Raw genomic sequence first — 16,481 nt, forward strand, 5'->3', positions numbered from 1 at the left:
CAAAATTGTAACATGACGACTACATTTTAAACATGTGCAATACAAAATTTACAACCTGGCAAGTACCTATCAACAGCTTTTAACCACAACAAATGGGCTGGGTGGGTGGGTGGGTGTCTCCGTCCTAGCTGGGGAATGCGTGAGCTCAGCCCCCCTGCTCCCTGCTTTTAACCCTGCTGCTGCTCACATTTCCCATCAATTAACCCTGTCACTTCTCACTGGCTCCCTTCCCGACTAGGTGACAAGAAGGGGACCGGCCACCCTGGCTGCTGCCTCCCCCCCCCTATTCCCCCCGACCCGGGTTTCCCGCAGTTGACCTGCAGGGTGCCTAGCGCTCTTATCCTGCTCCGGGGTCCCTGAAGCACCCAGTAGCTGGAAATCCCCTCATACACCCTTCAGGAAGGGGCGTCATCTCGGCATTTACCCATACTTGCCTACTTTGGAAAACTAGTTTCAGGGAGAGTATAGTTAGTAGTAGAATTTTGCATAGTGTCCCATTAAGGGGGCGTATCATGCTCGACCCAAAGGGCGTGTCTAGTTCCATATTTGGAGAGATTGTGAACATGGCGCCTAGAAGCCTGGGTGTGCACTGCTACATCTGAGAGGAATCTTGTAAAATGACTTATGTCCAAATGTAGATGAGCGCCAAAGCAGTTAGTAGGAGCTACTATACTTGGTAAAGTGCTGGGAACTGGCGCTGATGATTCAATGTAATTTATCTATCTTTCATTCCTTTTTCCCAAAAAAATATAACAGTGTAATGTGGGCTAGGTGAATGCAGGAGGGTAGGCAACTATGCATCTGCCCAGTGTCTGCTTAGCATCAGCCAGGTCATAGAACATTACCAGAGCAGGGATTCTAGTGATAGATAAACATATAGGAGGATCCTGCAGAACATTGTACTAGAAGCACTCAGCAGTATGTCCTGAGCCCACAACAGACACAGATGAGAGCTTATATATTATCACAACGTGGTTATTGTACACATATCATTGGTACGACCTCACCTAGAGTAATAGGAGTGAGTGGGGACTAGCCGGGAGAGACCGTAAACTATTAGTCTGGGCTCCCAAGGCCATGCAGTGCTCCCATTGTCTTGCTGGTATTAGGATGGGGGCAGGGAGATATCAGTGAAAGGATAGGGGGAGATAAAAGGGGGGAAGGTAAGAGAGAATAAGGTGGTAGGCGACAGGACAAGTAAAGGGGGAGGATCAGAGAGAGCAAGAGGGCACACCATAAGGATTGTTGTGACTCACCAGCAGCTTTAAAGTTAAAAAGAAGCAATGGACCGTCCTAAGAGATCCAGAGAAGTGCCAGCGAAATTTAAGGGACCGGAGCAGCAGCAGAAGAAAGCAAGGAGGGCTCCAGCAGCAGGAGATCTGAGATCGGCACCAGGAGGGCAGCATCCAGCTGTGGACCGGGCCGGCCAAGAGGAGGAAAGAGGCACAAGACAGGACTCCAGCAGCGGGCAGCAGCGCCGAAGAGATGCAGCAGCAGCCGGGACATACACACAGAGTCGGGTAGGAGCATCCCCAGGGCCGCACTCGCAGCCAGAGCGCAGCCCGTCCCCTCCTTACCCGACTCCCAGCAGCAGAGGGCACAGAGCGTTGTCTGTCCCCTGCGGCCCCCCTCCCTCTGAGGGGTTAACAGAGGACGCCCGGCTCCCACTACAATCTCCGCAAGAACAGAGATCAGCACCCGACCCCCGCTACCGCACAGCGCCGCTCAGCCTCATTCAGGACCCGGCGACTGACCCCCAGGAGGAGGCAGCGCCATTCAGCAGCAGCCAGCGCTTGGCGGCATCTCCCGGCCACATTAGGTCAGCCTGCACACAACCTTCCCTACCCCCCTGGGAACCCCGCCGCAGTGTGGCCCATGCAGGGAGCCCCGTCGCAGGCAGCACCTTTCGCTCCCTACCAATTCGGGGCATTTGGTTATTACACCCAGCCAAGCCACACATCACAGCATGCAAACCCCCCAGGGCTGCATTACCCGCAGCTCGGCCATATGCCATATGGGCCAAACAATAATGCATGACCCTTCCCTGCTGCACCAGCGCAAACAGGTGCAGAGGCACCCAGTAGCACGGCCGCAAACGCCTGGCCACAGACCACCCCCTCAGAGTTCAACCCCGTACCCTCACGGCACCAAAACTCATCCATAGCACCCGCGCAATACGCAGGGTATCAACCCCAAGGGCAACAGGGGTTTGAGCACAGTTTTAGGCAGGTGGCCACTAACCCAGGGGCTTATCCCTCAATGCCAACCCAGTGGCACTACCCCCAACTCGGACATTCTTGGCAAACAGCACCACCACCTTCACAGCATCAAGGGACACAGCAATCCAATGGGCACTCACGACAGGAAGAATCTACAACCATAAATTGCCCGCCCCAAGGTCAGCCAAGCAATACAATGGATAGTAACACCAGGCCAGCAACCTCAAGCACGATACCTGCCGGCGAGCAAGGGGCAGTAGGTAACATCACGGCAACAAGTGCAAGACGGATACCAGAGGCAGCGGCGGCAAGCACTTCTCCGGAGAATGGTCAAGTCAGCACAGGAGCGGCCGAGAGCAGTGGTGAGTCAAATGCAGGGTCATCAGACTCTGATTCCGATACAGGAGACATTGATAGTGAGGCAGAGGCAACCAACCCAGGACAGGCCAAACTCTTTAAAATACTTAGAAAGATGAGGAAGAGGGAAAAGGACAGCAGGAAGAAAAGTAAGAAAACCAAGGGCAAGGAGTCAGAGGAGAGGGAATCTCTTACATGCGCATCCACAACCATTGACAGGGGGGTGCGTAGCGCAGTGTCAAAAGACATAAAAACTGGGAAATACCTGGACATCTTCGCCATTACAAAGGAGACAAAGAAAGCATGTGAGCTGGCAGCTAACAAGGGGCCAGCGGCTGAGGCAGAATATAAAACGTACAACAGATGGCTAAGTGGGATGTACAAATTTGCAGCGTGTTATCTCAAGACCAGGCCGAAGGAGAACATGAATGTGCTGATATACATGAACATAATACATGACATGGTGGAAAACAGCAAGGCAAACACATGGAGGGCTTACGAAGAAGCCTTCTGCAGGAAGCACAGTGGCCGGAAGGTGCTTACATTAGGAGAGAAAGATGTAGAAATTTGGCTGGATGTGACACAACCCAAGGAAGAGGAGCAGTCCAGCGAACAGGGGAATTGGGCGGGGAGGCCTAGTTTTCAAGGGAAGGCAAGTGGCAAATGCTTTGCGTACAACCGTGCCCAGTGCACAAGAGGTCAGAATTGCAGGTTCATGCACGCATGCTCTCAATGTGGGAAGGAGCACCCAGCAAAAGAATGCAGTGGAAGGGCAGGCGGTTTCCCTGGAAAAAAATCAGAAGGAGATCAGCGGTTTAAGTAAGGCCATTACTCTAGTGAAATTGGGAGGCATTTAAAAATGGCAACGCATATGCAAAGAACTTGTTAAGGCAGCGATGCCCAGGGAGGTATTCACAACACCCTACAGGAACAGGGGTCTCCAGTGGTCTGTTTTCTTTGCAGGAGGAAAATGGGGACTCCCGGAACGGGGTCCAAGGGTGAGATATGGGGGGGAAGCATTTCAGTTCATGTAGTTCATGTGATGGTTATCATGTAGGTTTTAGTTTGATAGGGCGAGGGAAGGTCACGGTGAGGTGGTGGGCTATTGTTTTAGGAACCTAGCGTTGGCGGAAGTACTGCGGGCCAGACAAAGTTTGGCACCAGGAAATGGAGGCACCCCAGAAGAGGGGGTGCAAGATCCAAGGCCTGGCGTCGGAGGGGGCAATTGGGGGACCCCGGGCGGTTACAGGTTTCAGTTGCGAGAAGGGGTCCCCACCCCCGGGCGGCTTGATTCAGTTACGTTGGAGGGCTGGTGGACCGCAGTGCTACCTATGCAATTTGATTAAATAAACAGCATCTAGGTTACAGCAGAGATGGTCCTAACAGAGGCGGAAGTAATGCGGGCCAGCCAAAGTTTAGCGCCAGGAAATGGAGGCACCCCAGAGGAGGGGGTGCAAGATCCAAGGCCTGGCGTCGGAGGGGGCAATTGGGGGACCCCGGGCGGTTACAGGTTTCAGTTGCGAGAAGGGGTCCCCCCCCGGGCAGCTTGATTCAATTACGTTGGAGGGCTGGTGGACCGCAGTGCTATCTATGCCACCTAAGAGAGTAGGATGATAGTTGTTATCTGATAAAATAAATGTGACCTCAATTCGCCAAAATAAATGACTCAGTTTGGTTATTCCAGGTAAAGAGGAAAAGGGAGGGGGGAGGCTTTAAGGGTGGGGTTGGTTAGTCTGTTTAAGGTAAAAGGAATAGCGGGAGCATCAGACGCTCAGAGGTTTAATAGGAGCGAGCAGCAACTAGCCGGGAGACACCGTAAACTATTAGTCTGGGGGCTCCCAAGGCCATGCAGTGCTCCCATTGTCTTGCTGGTATTAGGATGGGGGCAGGGAGATAGCAGTGAAAGGATAGGGGGAGATAAAAGGGGGGAAGGTAAGAGAGAATAAGGTGGTAGGCGCCTCCCCACGGGAGTAGACCATACTTAAGGACAGGACAGGTAAAGGGGGGAGGATCAGAGAGAGCAAGAGGGCACACCATAAGCATTGTCCCACCAACCCACCCATGGACGAAGAAGGAGCAACATCCAAATAGCATCTAGTTACAGCAGAGATTGGCTTAACAGAGGCAGAAGTACTGCGGGCCAGCCAAAGTGTGGCGCCAGGAAACGGAGGCACCCCAGAAGAGGGGGTGCAAGATCCAAGGCCTGGCGTCGGAGGGGGCAATTGGGGACTCCGGGCGGTTACATGTTTCAGGTGCGAGAAGGGGTCCCCACCCCCGGGCGGCTTGATTCAGTTACGTTGGAGGGCTGGTGGACCGCAGTGCTACCTATGCAATTTGATTAAATAAACAGCATCTAGGTTACAGCAGAGATGGTCCTAACAGAGGCGGAAGTAATGCGGGCCAGCCAAAGTTTAGCGCCAGGAAATGGAGGCACCCCAGAAGAGGGGGTGCAAGATCCAAGGCCTGGCATCGGAGGGGGCAATTGGGGGACCCCAGGCGGTTACAGGTTTCAGTTGCGAGAAGGGGTCCCCCCCGGGCGGCTTCATTCAGTTACGTTGGAGGGCTGGTGGACCGCAGTGCTATCTATGCCACCTAAGAGAGTAGGATGATAATTGTTATCTGATAAAATAAATGTGACCTCAATTCGCCAAAATAAATGACTCAGTTTGGTTATTCGAGGTAAAGGGGAAAAGGGAGGGGGGAGGCTTTAAGGGTGGGGTTGCTTAGTCTGTTTAAGGTAAAAGGAATGGCGGGAGCATCAGACGCTCAGAGGTTTATTGTGTTCAGTTCTGGAAGGATATAAATACATTAGAGACCATACTTGCCTACCCTCCCGCATCTTGCGGGAGGCTCCCGACTTTTGCATCTGCCTCCCGCTGCCCCGCAATCCCCCTCCTTCCTCCCGGTTTTTTATAATCCTCCATTAAAATTTGGACTGCGCATGCGCGCATACTGAATTGGCGGGGGACGGGGCCTGTATGGGAAGTCACAGTACAGTGGTCTGTGCACAACCCTGCGGTGGCCGAGCTGCTGTGGGGTAGATTTATTATAAGAGCGCCGCTATAACACTCCCTGCTTCGCCTCAGTAGCGAGGCGAAGCAGGAGGGGACACCGACAAGATCTACTAAGATCTTGCCGCCGAAGCGGGGAGCGCTAACTCCCCCCTCCGGCGATGTCCCCTCCAGCTGAGTGTTAACTGACGCGCTGTCTGCTTCTCCCCGGCCGGCTGGACTGCGCATGCGCGGGATCTCGCTACTCACGCGAGATCCCAGCGCAGCTCAGAGCCAGCAGCAGGGACAGTGCTGTCCCTGCTGTAGGCATAGGACATCGCCGACTGCAGCTGGCGAAGTCGATAGCTGCAGGCGGCGGAACGGTCAGCGATGCTGACCGTTCATAAATTAGGTTTCAATGGTGAGCACTGTACTTAAAATAGTACATGCGCTATGTCACAGCCCCCCACTGCCGGCGTTACAGCGGGTTTAATAGATGAGGGGAAGCGCTATCCCCTGCTTTAGAGCACTGGGATAGCGCTGCGCATATGCCCCACACCGACCATTAATAAATCTACCCCTGTGTGCGCAGACCGGCACTTTGTGCATTGGGAGAAGCTGAGAAGGGAGAGCCAGCTGCTGGGGCTTCACTGAGGCTGGCCCCGCCCACCACACTGAGGCTCCGTGTGTCAGATTCAGCCCTGCTGCTCTCACAGCTCCTCTGCCTGTGCTGTGCAGTGTGCTGACTTCCTGCAAGTCCTGGCCTAAAATGAAGAACACAGCCAGGTGAGTGCTGCTGTGGGTACTGAGGGAATGGGATCTGTGTATAATGTGCATGTGTGTGTGTACTTACTGGTTGTAATAATGGGGGGGTCTGTGTATAATATACTATTGTGCTGTGTGTATTGAGTGTAATATGGGGGGGCTGTGTATAACTACTATGTTGTGTGTGTGTGTGTGTGTGTGTGTGTGTGTGTGTGTGTGTGTGTGTGAATGTACTCAATGCAATATGGGGGGTTGTATAATTTACTGTTGTGTGCTGTGTATTATAATGTACTATGGTGTAATATCAGAGTTGCCTACCCTCCCGCATTTAGCGGGAGGCTCCCGATTTTTACCAGAGCCTCCCGGTCCCCCGCAAACCTTGATCAAGCTCCCGGTTTTTGCAGGTACCAGCGCGAAAACTACACTGCGCATGCGCGAGGAGGTAACAAAACAGATGTTTAAAGTTGGGATGCGCAACCTCACTTTACTTAGAAGCCGGCACTGCACTAGTGTATTTATGGGTAGCGGCTTCTCTGACAGGCAGCAAGAGGCCTATCTGCCGCTGCCACCGTCGCCTCCTGCTGCCGCTACTGCTGCAGCTGTCCGGCCCGGCTGACAGTGCAGGGTGACAGCTGCCCCTTCAGCCTAGAGCAGGCAGCCACAATCAGCTGGGGACTGCACACGCCAGGCAGGCTGCGGCTCCGTGACTGCGCGTCCCAGGGAAGAGGAGGAGATCCCTGTCTCCTTCATCAGCCTGGCTGGCTACTCCCACATGGCGGCCAATGACAGAGCTCATAATCCTACCAGCCCCTGAGACCGGATCCTCTATTCCTCCCAGCCTCAGGCAGCACCACAATGTATGTTACAATATACAGTATAAGAGGTTGGGGGGGCAATAGGTGTATAAAGAGTTTATATGGTGGGTTAGTGATAGGAAGGTATACATATTAGATGTGGGGGGATGATAGTCATATATGTGTGTATAATGGAAGTGGGAGGGGGTAATAGTAATATATGTATGTATAATGGATGTGTGGGGGCTTATAGTAATATATGTACAGTATGTATAATGTATATAATGGATGTTTGTGGGGCATATATGTGTGTGTGTATAATAGATTGTGTGTGGGGGTTTATATACATATATGTATGTATGATGGATGTGGGGGGTTAGGTTTTGGCACTAGCGGGAGTGTTAGGGTCGGCTGCAGGTGGGGGGTAGGGTTAGGCTGCAGGAAAGGAGGGAACAACATTAAATGTTTACCATTTGATGGCAACAAACATCGTAATGCCACCATCGAATGGTAAAAATACTACCATCGGGAAAAAAAATCGATGGTAGTGAAACATCGCGATGAGATGGCTAAAATCTCCCTGAAACTAGTTTTCAAAAGTAGGCAAGTATGTGTAATATGTGGGGCAGACTTGCCTTCCCTCCTGCTTTTAGCCAAAGTCCCCCCGCTGCCTTGCAATTTGAAGCACAGCACCAGTATTCCCCAAAGATGCCCCCTCTTACAATGTGATTGCTCACGCTCAAGTTTAGAACAAACAGGGATGAGGCTTGAAAGGATGGCTGGTAGTCCTGTGGGAAGAACACAGCATGTGGCCTCGCCCCAAGCAGTGTGTCACCCCACCCCAAGCAGTGTGTCACCCCGCCCCAAGTAGTGTGTTGATCACCATGCTTACAGACAGCCCTCTCTTGCTCACATCCCCCTCCCCCATCCACGGCATCCCTGACCCCCCCTCCCTCACAAGTATCCCTCTTATGCTCACTCTCCTCACATCCCCCCATCCATGGCATCCCTGACCACCTCCCCACCCCACACATATTCCCCTCTCCTGCTCACTTTCTCCTCACATCCCCCCATCCATGGCACCCCTGACCACCTCCCAACCCCACCCCCACACTTATACCCCTCTCCTGCTCACTTGCTCCTCACATCCCCCCATCCATGGCACCCCTGACCACCTCCCAACCCCACACATGTGCCCCTCTCCTGCTCACTTTCTCCTCACATCCCCCCATCCAAGGCACACCTGACCACCTCCCCACCACACACATGTACCCCTCTCCTGCTCACTTTCTCCTCACATCCCCCCATCCATGGTACACCTGACCACCTCCCAACTCCACACTTATACCCCTCTCCTGCTCACTTTCTCCTCACATCCCCCATCCATGGCACCCCTGACCACCTCCCTACCCATGTACCCCTCTCCTGCTCACTCTCCTCACATCCCCCTTTTCCAAAGGCACTGAGGTTAGAGCCTGTGGTTGGAGTATTGTAGATGTACATTGTTCATTGCTGTCTCCTCTCCCAGGGCATGAATCCAGCATGAGCGAGACCTGGCTGCTGACATCTGACATCGGCCGGTCCCCCACAGTCACCTCCATGCTACCTGGTTAGTGCTCTCTTCTGCAGCTGCTTTCTGATACCTCTCTCTGGGCGGGATTCTCTAAGCTAAAAATGCGGTAAAAACCCCGTTATCGGGGTTTTTACCGCATTTTGGGATGCTGTAAGCATCCCCCGCCGGGTTATCACGGCGGGGGGCATCGCCAGAAAAATCTGGCGATGCCCCATAGAAGCCAATGGGCTTCTATCGCAACCCTCCGCCGCCCCGCGCCGACCCCCCGCCGCCCCGCATCGCCCCCTCCCCACTCACCTGTGTCCGGGCAGCACAGCGCAGTGCTGCCCGGACCTGTGACCTCCTCCCTGCACTGATCCTCTTCCGGGTGCAGGGAGGAGGAGAGCCCGGCGCAGCAGCAGCAGCGCCGGGTGTGTGAGGGAGGGGGGAGCCGCCGGGACCTGCTGGGATCCAGCGACTCTCACCGCAAAGGACAGCTCTTAACGCAAGAGCTGTCCTTTGCCTTAATTATCGCATATGTTACAGCATATGCGATAATTAAATATGCGATGCGCGGCGAAGGGGGGCGGAGATTCTTAGAGAATCTCCCCCTCTCTCCCTTACACCCTCTCTCTCACCCCTTCTCTATCTTCCCACTATCACTGACACCGTGGGGGAAATTTACTAAAGGAAATGTGTAAAAAATAGGTGTAAAAATATGTGTATTTGTATCCAGAAATACACTTATTTTTTACATTTACTATCCCGAAAATACGGCAATTCGTATTGATGTGCTATCAATACGAATTGCCGTATTTTCGGGATAGTAAATGTCAAAAATAAGTGTATTTCTGGATACAAATACACCTATTTTTACACCTATTTTTTACACATTTCCTTTAGTAAATTTCCCCCCTTTTGTCTTTCTCACCCCCTTCTCTCTCCCCTTCTCTCAGTGCTTCTCTCTATTGATGACACCCTCTCTCTATATATTGTACCCTTTCTCTCTTCCCCCTCTCTATCCCGGACACCATCTCTTTCTTACTGCCTCTCTCTATCCCCAACACCATCTCTCTCACCCCCTTTCTCTTTCCTCTCTCTCTCTCTCTATCCCTGGCATCTTTTTTTATCTTCCCTCTCTCTATCCCTGACACCCTCTCTCAGTCCTTTCTGTCTTTTCTCTCTCGCCTCCTACTCTCATCCCTTTTTCATCCCCTCTCTATCTCCATATCCCTTCTCACTCTCACCCCCCTCTCTCTATCCCTGAGACCCTCTCTCTAGTCCCTTTCTCTCTCTCAATTCCCCCATTTCTCTATCCATGACACCCTCTTTTTCTCACCCCCTTCTCTCTCACCCACTCTCTATCTGTGACACCTCTCACTCCTCTCTCAATCCCTGACATTATCCCACCCCCTTTCTTTCCTCTCACAGCCCCTCTCTCTATACATAAAATCATCTGTCACCCCCTTTTTCTCATGCCCTGTCTCTGACACCCTCTATCTCCCCATTTCTCTCTTTCCTCTCTATCAGCCCCTCTCTCTATCCATGACATCATCTGTCACCCTCTTTTTCTCATGCCCTCGCTCTCTGACACCCTTTATTTCCCCATTTCTCACTACCCTCTCTCTCTCAGACCCTGTCTGTGACGCACTCTCCCTCTTTCACCCCATCTATCTCTCATCTCCCGCAACTCTCTCTATCCTGGGCACTCTCTCTCTCACCCTATCCCTATCCTTGACACTTTCTCCCTCTTTCTGTCATTCTCTCACTTTTCCTTACATCAATTTTCTTTCGCTATATCTCACACACCCTGACACACTCTCATTCTCCTCCTGCCATTTCCTCAATTTACCTCTCCCCCCCCCCCCCCTGACATTCTCTCACACACATAAACTTTCTCTCTTTCACTGCTCTCTCTTTGTCCCTCTCTCTCATTCGCAAAGGGTGGGACCTGCAGAGGAAACCCAGTCACTGGCAGATGTGCTAGCACACTGCGGGACAGCTGTATTAAGCTTCAAAAAATTATAAAAACACAATGAGCTAAAGTACCAGCCAATCAGCTCACTGTCATTTTTCAACTATAAGCATGTAAGCCTGTAGCAGAGCAGTTAGGAGCTGATTGGCTGGTACTTTATCACTTTCATTTTATCACTTTTTTGAAGGTTAGTACATCTGGCCCTGAATGTCATGGAGAGGCTGTTTGTTGGCAGTGGTGGCCTCAAACCCCCCAAGGTGCCCTATTTAAAAAAGAAAATTAAGAACTTTAAAATATATATACTTTAAAGTTGTAGTTCCCACCAGCGCCAGATTCAAGTATGTCAAATGTATAATATGTCAGATATACTGTGTAATGTCAATACTGTATGTAGCCCTCCTGTGTTATGTCAATGTGTAGCCCTGTTATGTGATGTCATGCTGTGTAATGTAGCTGTGATGTCAGGGAGTAGCCCTTCTGCTTAATGTAGCTGAGAGATCAGTGTGTAGCCAGTACTGTGCTTTGTAGTTTAGTTTTTACCTGCCACTGCAGGACACACCGCTGAGTGACGGTAGACACGCCCATATGTGGGGATAGACACACCCCTTAGGTAGCGCGATGCCTTTTCGGCGCAATCTATAATCTCCCTGAAACTACTTTTCAAAAGTAGGCAAGTATGTTAGAGACTGTACAAAGAAGGGCAACTAAAATGGTGCATGGCCTACATCACAAAACGTACCAGGAAAGACTAAAAGATCTTAATATGTATACTTTAGAGCAGAGAAGGGATAGGGGGGACATGATAGAAACTTTCAAATATATCAAGGGTTTTAACAAGGTACAGGTGGGAGACATTTGTGAAATCTATCACGGGTAAGTATATGATTTTCCTTTCTTTGCAGGTTTCCCTTCTTAGGCTCGTACACAACTCTTGTCAGTATTCAACAATTTATTATTTAATTTCAAGTGCAATATAGTATGCAATAGATATAATTCAAGTAATCACAAAATAATTGGAAGATTTTATTGTTCTGGAACAGCAAGAATCTGTCCTCAATTCGATACTCCCACTCTCTCTCTAAGGGCCTTATTTTGGTTCATTCTTTCTGACAAAATCCTTCTTAGATGGGCAAAACCATGTGCACTGCAGGTGGGGCAGGTGTTACTTGTGCAGAGAGAATTAGATTTGGGTGGGGTTTTACTTCAAAGTGAGATCTATATTGCAGTGTAAAAATAAAGCAGTCAGTATTTTCCCTGCACAGAAACAAAATTACTCACCCAAATCTAATTCTCTCTGCACATGTTACATCTGCCCCACCTGCAGTGCACATGGTTTTGCCCATCTAAGAAGGATTTTGTCAGAAAGAATGAACCAAAATAAGGCCCTAAGACTGGAGAGGTTATGACATAAATAATCCCACCTGCTTGCTACAAAATAAACAAGTTATTTGAGGTACTAATGAAATATATATATGGAGCTAATACAATTCAAACAGTTCAATACAATTACAATGTATCACATCAACATAACATGCATAGGTTTAAAAATAAAAATCACTTTAGTATTTTTACGCAAACATGTATAAATCCCCCAAGTGTACACTAGTCTTTGTAGGATACAATTAAGCACTTTGTATCTTCTGCAGAGTTTACTCACTGACCAAATCCTGTTACCACTGATGCTGCTTTCCCACTGCAGACCAGTTTAAAGTACTGGTAATCTTAAATGGTATTTAAAACGGTATTAGCATTCCCACTGCAGCAGATTACCGTTTTAAATACCATTTAAGTACCATTCCCATTGCAGTGAACCGTGTATAATGTAGAGTGCCTAACCCCCCCCCCCTTCCCCCAGTGTAAAGAGTGCCTAATCCCCCCCCCCCCCCCCCCCAGTGTAAATAGTGCCTAACCCCCCGTACCTGCCCTGTGCCCCCACCTCCCCTCCCCTTGTACCAGAGCCGGCCTTAGCCTAAATGATGCCCTAGGCAAGATTTTGTCTGTTGCCCCCTAGCACCGCCACTAGTTCCGCCTCTGACCCTGCTCCCCTTTCCCAGCACCATTAACCCTCATCATAGCAGTCATCATTTTGGTGCTCCTACCTGCATTATTTTAAATAGAAACAGTGCACACAATCGGTGCGCAGCCCAAACAGGGGTGTGTTCTTGCTGGGAAGGGGCATGGCCACACAATAGTACCCCCAATTCAAATTATGCCACACAGTAGTGCAACTTTATTCACATTATATCATGCGATGGTGTCCCTTATTCACGTTACATCACACAGTAGCACCACTTTACCTTTCTATACATTACTCCTCACATTATTCACATTATACCCTAAGAAAAAAATCCTGAGAAAATATTGTATTTTTAGCACCTCCATTGTCACACTGCAACTCAGCACAAAGCAGTGTGTGCTGGGCAGAGGAGAAGAGCTGCAGCTGCTGCTGTCACTTAAGGGGAGGGACTCCGGGGCCCCCACTGGGCCCTTCCATCAGACTTTGGCCTGGGTAATTTGTACCCCCTACCCCTTTCTCTCGGCACCCCTGATAATACCACACAGTAATGCGCCTTACACATGACACACATTATTAATGTCCTTATAACCATAATGCCCCTACACAATATGCCAACCTTTATTAATGCCCTTCATACACATAATGACACACATAATGTCCCTTACACATATGTTGCACATTATTAATGCCCTTATACACATGACACACATAACGCCTGTTACACATATGTTGCACATTATTAATGCACATAATGCCCCTTACACATATGCCGAACACTACTGCACAACCAACCCACCCGCAGACAGCACTCGCACAGCCGCCAACACTGTGTCCTCTGCCTCTGCTTGGATACAGATGTTTCCTCATACATCTTGACTCAATAGGCCATGCAGCTCCTGGCCAGTTCTGCTAACGTTGGGTGCATTTTTTGCTGAAAATTCGTCTTATTTACATCGTTATGACCAGCACACACAAGGAGCTTCTAATGATTAAAATGATATGTGGCATGCCTATATTCTGTGAGCGACTGTAGCTGTACCTGCATACGGAATGCTATGTTACAGTTATTTTCATGAATACACTATTTCATATGCAGGTACAGCCTCACTCACACACAGAATATAGGCATGCTGCATATCAATTTAATCAGCAGAAGCTGCTGATGCCCCTAGGCATTCCAAATGCCCTAGGCAATTGCCTAGTTGGCCTATGCCTAAGGCCGGCCCTGCCTTGTACTTACCTGTGGGCAGTGGGGAGGCAGCGGGGGTCATTGCAGGGTCCATGCAGGATACAGGCAGTCCCAGTGCCTGATGAGACCTAGTAGTTCTCACTTTGCGCATGTGTAATGAGTGCACGTGCATACTAATGAGCCGCTCATTACATGTGCGCATATGTAATTAGCGGCTCATTAGTATGCACGTGCACACATTACACATGCACAAAGTGCGAACTACTAGGTTTCATCAGGCACTGGGACTGCCTGGAGGCTAAATAACGTTTAAGAGGCATTCCCATTGCCTCTTAAACATTATTTAGCCGTGTAGGACTCTGCTTTGAAAACGGGTTGAAATACCGTTTAACTTTAAACGGTATTTCAACTCCGGCGCTTTCCCACTGCAGCCTTAAACGGTATTTTGCCCTCAAAAATCGGCAATATACCGTTTTAAGACTGCAGTGGGAAAGGGGCATCAGTCACTAACGTCCTCACCTGAGTCCTGTAAGGTGAGTGGTTCAATAATGGCAGAGGTAACTTTCCTTTAGAAAGTATTTGTAATCCACAGAAATAGAAGAAATAAAAATAAATACTTTAGGCGTCTGTTAAATATTTACTATTAGATGTAGGTTTTAACTCCTAAGATACAGTACATTCTTGAGTATAGCTTTAGATTAACTTGTATAGCTCCTTATTAAGCTGCCTTGTATATAAAGCTTCTGAATGTCCTGTAGTTGAAATTATTATAGTCTTCTCTTGGAAACTAGGTATGTCATTGGTTAAGTAAGGATCCCTGTCACTGCAGTGTAGCTGATGTCTTTCCTTTTCTCTCTGCTGCAGCAGATGTAACTTCCCTGTAGCTTTCCACTGTTGGACTGGATTATAATTACTTTACTGCTTGCACTAAATAGCTAGTGCAGGGTTGCCGACCCTCCCGGAATTTCCGGGAGTCTCCCGAAAATCGGGTCCCCCTCCCGGCCCCCCGGAAGGGTGGGCAACCCTCCCGGATTCAGGGGGGACCCCCGCTGTCCCCCGGATCGCGGCATTAAAATGCCGCAATCCTCGGGTCTCAGAGGAGGGGGACGGAGCTAAAATGACACAATCATTTTAGCCCCGCCCCCTCCACGGAGATCCCTGAATTCGCTGGTTTAACAGCATGGGGGCAGGGCTTAGTGATGTCACGCTTAAGCCCCGCCCCCTGAGCGGCTACTGAAACTCTCCGGGCTTCTCCTGGAGAGGAGAATAAGAAGGTCGGCAACCCTAAGCTAGTGTCTCTTTATGTGCTGGGTTACTGGTCTTAACCTCTGCTGAAGATCTGAGCAATGTTTAATGTGCACTTAATCCTTATTACACTGGCACTCTGTCCCTCTCCGTAATGCTGCTGCTGAGAGACGTTTTTACTATCTGTCAGTCTCCCTCAGACTGGACTTCTCTGTGTAGCTATAGGATATACTGAGGGGGCTGGGCAGCACTCACCACTCCCCACTCGTTTTGTCATGCAAGTCTCAGCATTTACTCAGCTCTGTTGCCGCCTCTTATGACTAATGTAGGGTACACACCAGGACGACCACCGTCGTCCACGACCGATAGACGACCATGGAACGATTTCCCTTGGACTTCCTGGGAGCTCCCAGGCAGTCCCCAGCAAACGATTAGCAAAAATTGTGTTTTTTTTTGCGGAACGATCTAGATCCGATCCCGATGCGCCCGTGATGGTCGTTAAGACGGTCGGATCGCTGGTTTTTGTTTTTTTGCAAGAACACATGCGACCGTCGTCAGATTGGCCTTTGAAATTTGAATGAAGGGGCTGGACTAGCAGTGGGGGATAGGAATAGCAGCAGCCATTTTAAACCAGTGTATTTCTGCTTTGTTACTAGTGAGGCTTGGTTTATACCTGCTGAACGCTGGACATAGCTATTTACACATTACTTTGTTTTGCCTGCCGTTACAAAGTGTCTTTTAACCCTGCACTATGGAGAATGCAGTGATGGGTAGTCACCAGCAACAGTACCTGCTCTATTATGCAGTGCTGAAGCTCAGGCGTCAGAGAGCCCAGCGCAGGAGAGAAAGATCATGCTGGACAAAGCAGTGGCTACTGCAGCCTCAGACTCGTTCGCACATGCCACTGCTCAGGGACATCAGGGAAAATAACCCAGACGATTTTCGGAACTTCTTGAGGATGGATGATGCCACATTCCAGGAATTGCTGCGTCTGGTGACTCCCCACATCGAGAAGCAGGATACCAAGTATCGCATGGCTATCCCTGCTGAGGAATGGCTGGTGGTGACCCTGAGGTTTCTGGTGACAGGACGGTCTCTTGCTGACCTGAAGTTTGGATCCCTCATCTCCCCGCAAGCTTTGGGCCTCATCATCCCGGAGACCTGCAAAGCCATTGTGAAGGTGCTGCAGTACCAGTATTGCAAGGTAAGGATGAAAAATACACCGTACACTTTATTCTGCAAACAAAATATTTTTATTTATAATTTAGGCCTAGGACAGAAACAGGTTTTTTAGGCCTTTCATATGTAAAACATGTAAAATAGTAAATAGATTTATTGTGTCAACACAAATATATTATAATACCATATATAAAAGATA

The 16,481-nt window shown here is 49.7% G+C and overlaps 1 protein-coding gene across 2 annotated transcripts in view; it reads left to right on the forward strand.

Moving 5' to 3' along the window:
* The first annotated feature begins 6,273 nt into the window (after window positions 1–6,273).
* LOC146045200 (mixed lineage kinase domain-like protein) overlaps window positions 6,274–16,481 on the forward strand; it is a 104,628-nt gene continuing 94,420 nt past the window's right edge. For both annotated transcript variants that reach the window (XM_083163911.1, XM_083163912.1), the window contains exons 1-2: window positions 6,274–6,352; window positions 8,654–8,734. The gene's annotated coding sequence lies outside the window, so the exon portion shown is untranslated. The remainder of the gene's footprint in view (window positions 6,353–8,653; window positions 8,735–16,481) is intronic.

This window comes from Crinia signifera, chromosome 11 (genome assembly GCF_055691185.1).
Source record: "Crinia signifera chromosome 11, ASM5569118v1, whole genome shotgun sequence".
Lineage (NCBI taxonomy): Eukaryota > Metazoa > Chordata > Amphibia > Anura > Myobatrachidae > Crinia > Crinia signifera.